Below are 6000 nucleotides of genomic sequence, written 5' to 3'. Positions count from 1 at the left end.
AACAAATTGATCCAGCTGCTGAGATTCGAGCCCCAGTAGCTGAGGTATCTGGTGTGAATGTTTCTATGGTCGCTACGTCTGTGGCGGATTCTGAGAGAACCGACCCTGACTCCTCCACTGATGATATCGCTGAAGCACAACAGATTCTGGTCAGACAAAAAAGAATACATGGCAAGAGAAAGAAAGACTCGGATGACAGTGAATCTGACTACGAGGAGGAGTTAGGCCAGTTGATACGACGATCGAAGAAGGTCAGAACTGGTGAGGTTCCGGAGTTGGTGAAAGCTCAAGGGTGGTTCGTTTCTCTCCACCCTCATTATCTGGTATGACTATGGTTCCTGCTTCGATGACTGTGACAGTACCGATTACCTCCAGTGTTTCCATGGTAACAACGTCATCATCGTTTGGTATTCCACCAACCACGTTTTAGTTTTCTGCTCCGGAGATAGTTTCCTTGCCACCTCCTACTGTTACTCCATCGGAGGTTGTTGCAAGATTTGTTGAGTCAACATTGGTTGTTACTGCGGGGTTATCTATCACAATACCACCCGCAGTTACTTTTCAGACTACTTCTGATACTCCAGCCAGTTCGGGAATACCTCCACCTTATGCTCAAGACGTTTCTCACATGCGTTTTGATTTTGATGCTACCTTGTCTGATTCTGAAAGGATAGCGGCTCTTGAACGGGTAGTTGCTGAACAGTCAAGGATCAATCTAATCCAGACTCATGCTATCCAGCGACTTGTAGCAGAAAATCAGATCCAATCGTCCCTCCTTGTTGAACACGGTAAACTATTTGATGCTCTAAAACAGTTCTTACCATCTCAGGGGGAGACGAGCTGCAAGGGCGACGAGTTGAGAACCAAGAAGAGACAGGATAGAGACGATGATCCCAATGCATCGGAAGGTGCAGGTGGTGAGTTGCCACGAACTGAACAAACTCTTGGGACTTCCACATCTCAGGGGGAGTCAACTGGAACGGCAGGTGGATCAGGTGGTTAAAATGTCGTGGTTGTTGATGATGAGGAACTGTTGGGTGATGGTGATGATTTAACCGATGATGTGTTAACTATTGAGGAGATTGAAAAGATAGGAGAGCAGATTGTGATTGATAGTAAGATAGAAGAAAGTGAGATTGTGGATGATAGTGTAAAACATGATATTCCAGACGTTGACAAGGTAAATGTGGGTCATGATATGGATGTGTCTGATGAGTCTGAGTAGGAAGAACAACCGAGATGGAAAGAAGGCTACGCTCAGTGGTTTGTTAAGACAAAGAAGCCAGCGGTCCCAACGATGTTCAAAAAGAGTTACAATATCAAGGGGTATGCTGAGTCAAAGAAAGGTATTATTTGCTGGCTGTATGATGAGCAGTTAAAGTTATTTGTGATTAAACGCTTTGATAGGATTCGGTATTTTAAGAGGACGTTGAGATCTCTCAATACCTTGCCTGAGTGTGAGGTGAAGGATTTGGCTAAATTGGGATTGATTAATAGGAGTGATGACAATATGGCCAGAATAATTGGGAAGACAGTGTGGAAAGAAAGTGTCAAAGAGAAGAAGTTTGAGTTGTTAAAGCCTCAGAAAGAGAAGCTAGTTGAAGATAAGGAAATAGGAATGAGAGCTGATGGCAAACCTTGGATGGTAATGAAATATAAGCCGATTCGGTGTTTGAAAGAAGTGCCGATGAAGATAATGCCCAAGGATGTCTTAAAGAATCTCAAGTGGTGGTACGTTGATAGCCAAACAGCTGAAGCGGTTATGGAAGATGAAGACGAACAGGAAATTCTGAGAGTGTATGATCCCATGCACTTGGTAAATTTGTCTCAACCTGACTTGCATGTGCTAAATGATAAGAAGATATTCTATATTCCTGCATGGAAAGATGAAGCCAAGAAGTACCAGAGGGTGGTCTCTGTCTGTGTAAGACAGGGAGTTCATGCTTGAAGACGGGTGACATGAGATTTTTGGGATTACTAGACACGAGAATGAAGATAGAGATATGAAGCTACTGCCAAGGGGGAGTCTGTTGGTGCATAATGTCAGTAGTTCAGTATCTCGTGTTTTGTATGTGTCTGTAATCGTGTTAGATTGTTTGTTTTGGTTTTGAATATTGTTTTACACAAGTTCGCCTGGGATGTAGGCGAACTTGGAGATAAGCGAAGTTATGACAACTTCGCCTAGTATGTTAGGCGAAGTTGTCGAGGCTTATATAACCTCACTTCGGCTTATCTTGTAAATAAGTTTTTCCGAACGTGTGTTGGTGATTATTGATATCACGTGTTGAAGTGTTGCAATACAATCGTGTTTATTAGTATTGTAACGTGTGTTTGTTTATCGGTTCAACGTATTATCATTCTTACGCTTGTATCGTATTACGTGGGGATTCCGCACCCTCGTGTTACGAGATACTCCTGTGTAGATCCGGCTGGGAACCTACACAAAGGCTCTGCGACCGCTCTCATACATTTTCCCATATTGTATCCTTGCTCATGCTCTCCAGATAAATTAAAATTGTGGTATGTGCTTGCTTCCCAATTCACTTCGGAAACCTCAAGACGATCAATCACGAACGAGCCTTCTTTCTCGACTTCTTTAGGACTTGGAGTGTATTGTGGAATGTTGAATGAATCCAGTTTCTCTTCTTCTATAAGTCCCTGTTGGAAGATAGTATATTATACTCTTGACGTGGGGTTAATAAAATATTTTTTTCACATTTTTTTATCCTTTCAACAAATTAAGAATAACTTTTTAAGTAATTTTATGTACAGTGTTTAAAGTTTAAACCATTGTTTATACCTCAGCAACCATATCATTTAGAGACGTGGCTAAGAGGTCCCACACGTAACAACATTCTTTGCTACAAGGATCGTCGCTTTGCCTCCCTAGTATCGTTAAAACCATGCGCCCACCACTCACCACCTCCTCCGCACGACACTTGAGAAACGTGAAAAAATCGCTTTGAAATTGTTCATGGTACGCTTTTATTACACTTGGAGGGCTTGTTGTTGACATGTATATGTTCCCTTTGTTTGTATTCACCATTTCAGGAACCTGTTCAATTATCAAATGTTCCATTAGAAGTTTATTCACACACACACACATGTGTATATATATATATATATGATGAGTATCATTACAGAACTCTTAAATTATTTAAGAACTTGAGTCTTGAAAGAACTATTGATAACTAACGTTTTCTATAAAAAAAAATTTCCATGTTAATTTATTTGAGTGTAATTTTATCACTTTTTATATCTGTATATATATATATACCTGGGAGAGCCACATGAGACTATATGAAGAGTAGACAAAATGAATGCTTTTTCTAGGAAACAATCTGTTATAGAACGATCTAGGAACACCGGAAACATAACACGTTGGAGAAGAGTTGGACATCATTTGGTTTCTAAGGTTCTTTTGAAATTTTGACACGTAGTGAAAAATGGTGTTGAAATATTGTGTGGAAGGTCATTCAAGTAGAATTGTATTTCAGGCAATTCATCATCTCCTAACTTAAGTCGGATCTTGTCGATTGACTTGATGAGCTCCGATGCCACTAGTAATGTGTTCGGTCCAGATGAACATCCAAGATCCGCCATGATTGGTTTTTGGGGTGATTCATATCTGAATAAAGATTTGCTAAAGCGTCGTCGATTATGGGTTTTGTCATTGATATAACCTTTCTCTGTCGCATATAAACAAAATTTATGAATTAGTTTCTTCATGCATCAATAATAAACACACACACACACATATTATATATACGTAATGGTAGCTATGTATGACAAATCAATCTTAACAGAAAATATTTGTCAGTAAATTTATCCGTCAGCAATCTATCACAAATGAGATTACCCCACCACTATTTTCCCGATGGATTTCTGACAGATAATTACTGACAAATCACTGATGGTTCCTTCAGGGATACATCTTTTTTAAAGCATGCAAGAGAAATCACGGGTTTAAAACTTTAACGACATAAGATTCATGGTACCTGTAAAAACGAATTGTTGGAGTAGCTATAATCTCCATCGCCACCATTCATACGAAGCACCTGACTGACATCCATATCTCTCCTAGTGACTCGTTTATCGCACACTAAAACACACTACAACAAGATACAATTTTGAGTATGGCTATAGAGTTTGGGCTACTTCTATTTATACACATCTTGTACTACAATTAATAATTTTATAATCATAAAAAAACCCTGTTATTCTGGTCATATTTCATTATGGTCGTGAAAAGCATTTTATTTGTTATGTTTTTACTACATTTTCTTTTCATAATTAATATTATTGTCTCTTGTACGTAAGCCAAACTCAGATAAGTACTATTTCCACATGTTTTAGTTTGATCACGTATCATCACTTTAAAAACTAGTTAAAAAATATTTTTTATGTATAAATAATAAATGGCTATAAGTTTGAAATAGTAATGAAAACACGTAATTTTTTTAAAGTTTGTTTGTTTTTTTCTTTTATTAATGAGAATATCCCAATCAAGGTTAGTTTGGACGTAACAAGAATTCATTTTTATTTTATTTTTTTCATTTGACATCTAACGTTAAATTTAGTTGTTCTATAATAACATAAAATATCCGATATTTTTAAACAGTAAATTCGTAGTTTATTTTACTTTTTATGTTTTAATATAAATTTTATAAAAAAACGAGTTATATCTGAAGTAATAAAAAATATTACTTCTTCCGTCCCGGACAAAGTGTTTTAGTTTGAAAACATAAGTTTAAGGTAGATTAAATTATTGTTTTCTGAACTTACCAAATGACAATAATGCTTTTGAAAATTGGTTCCATTAATATTGTTTAATTATTAATGTTAGGCTGAGGGTAGTGGGGGGCGGGCGGGGGGCGTGATCCATGTGGCAGCCTAGGTGGCTCGCGCACACCACTACACCACCCAAGTGAACTGGGGCGCGGACGGCCCCCGTGGTCCGGACCACGGGGCTTGAACAAGCTTTTGAGCATGTGGGTGGATTAAATACTTGGGGGTGGGCAATCAAGCCCCACTACACCCTATGGGGCTTGGTTGAGAGGCTTGATCCAGTGTCATGTCATCGCCTACGTGTTGGGTTTTGATTAGATCACTTGGGGCTCAACCAAGCCTCATTACCCTTAGCCTTGGTTGTGTGTGTTTAAAGGTAAACTTGGAAATTGACTAATAAATTTTAAAAGTGAACATTTGTAATTGGACAAATAAAAAAAATATGGATGAGACAGAATGAGTGACATTTTATGGCACAAAAAATACGTTATTTTAAATGCACCTCAAGTTATGATAAAGTTTATATCCAGACGTGTTAGAAAAAATTTTCAAAAACTTTTACAAATTAATTTATCCATTTATAAAATAAATCCTAGTAAACTATATACAAGTTTTGTTTTAGTAATGTTGCAGATTTAAAATATTAAATTCACATGCTTTGAATCCCAAAATATATGGGCAATGAAGATACTTTATTTTTAAAAATTTTAGAATCAGTCAACCAGTATATACTTAATTAGTTCATGAAGATCATGAGTGTGTAAAGTATTAACAAAAACAACTAAAAAAAATGATTTTTAGTGGCAAGAGTTTTACCCACACCGACCACTGAAAAAAAATGAATTTTACTATCCATTGGCAATCACTGTGAATTATGGTTTTTTTATGATGATCTGCTGATACATATTATCAAACCATTTAAAATTTTAGTTTAAATAGTTAATTCCTAATTGATTTTTGGTTAATCGGTTTGGTTTATTTGGTTAATTTCGATTTTGGGTTCGACTAATAACCAAAATCATATTTGGGCTAAATTATTTACTTATGATTTAGGAATACATAAAATTGATGTGTTATATAAAAACGATGAAATGTAGATATAGATAAATGAAACGGGTGTATAAATGCACGAACTGATAATATAAAAAATAAAATACATAAAATGGAGGTATAAAAGCTATAAAAATATGAAAATGCCAATGGTTCGAGTTA

The 6000-nt window shown here is 36.8% G+C and overlaps 1 pseudogene across 1 annotated transcript; it reads right to left on the bottom strand.

Moving 5' to 3' along the window:
* Positions 1-2376: 2376 nt before the first annotated feature.
* On the bottom strand, positions 2377-4073 carry LOC143559376 (S-adenosyl-L-methionine:benzoic acid/salicylic acid carboxyl methyltransferase 2-like; annotated as a pseudogene). Its single transcript, XR_013139928.1, has 4 exons — positions 3999-4073; positions 3278-3689; positions 2801-3055; positions 2377-2658 (listed from the first exon to the last, which is right to left on the bottom strand). The product of XR_013139928.1 is annotated as an S-adenosyl-L-methionine:benzoic acid/salicylic acid carboxyl methyltransferase 2-like (transcript).
* Positions 4074-6000: the final 1927 nt, after the last annotated feature.

This window comes from Bidens hawaiensis, unplaced genomic scaffold (genome assembly GCF_021521415.1).
Source record: "Bidens hawaiensis isolate Kalapana, Puna unplaced genomic scaffold, B.hawaiensis_p1.1 tig00019814_1, whole genome shotgun sequence".
In the NCBI taxonomy this organism is placed as follows: domain Eukaryota; kingdom Viridiplantae; phylum Streptophyta; class Magnoliopsida; order Asterales; family Asteraceae; genus Bidens; species Bidens hawaiensis.
The sequence above is the reverse complement of the archived record's forward strand: the minus strand, read 5'-3'. Positions and strand labels throughout refer to the sequence as shown.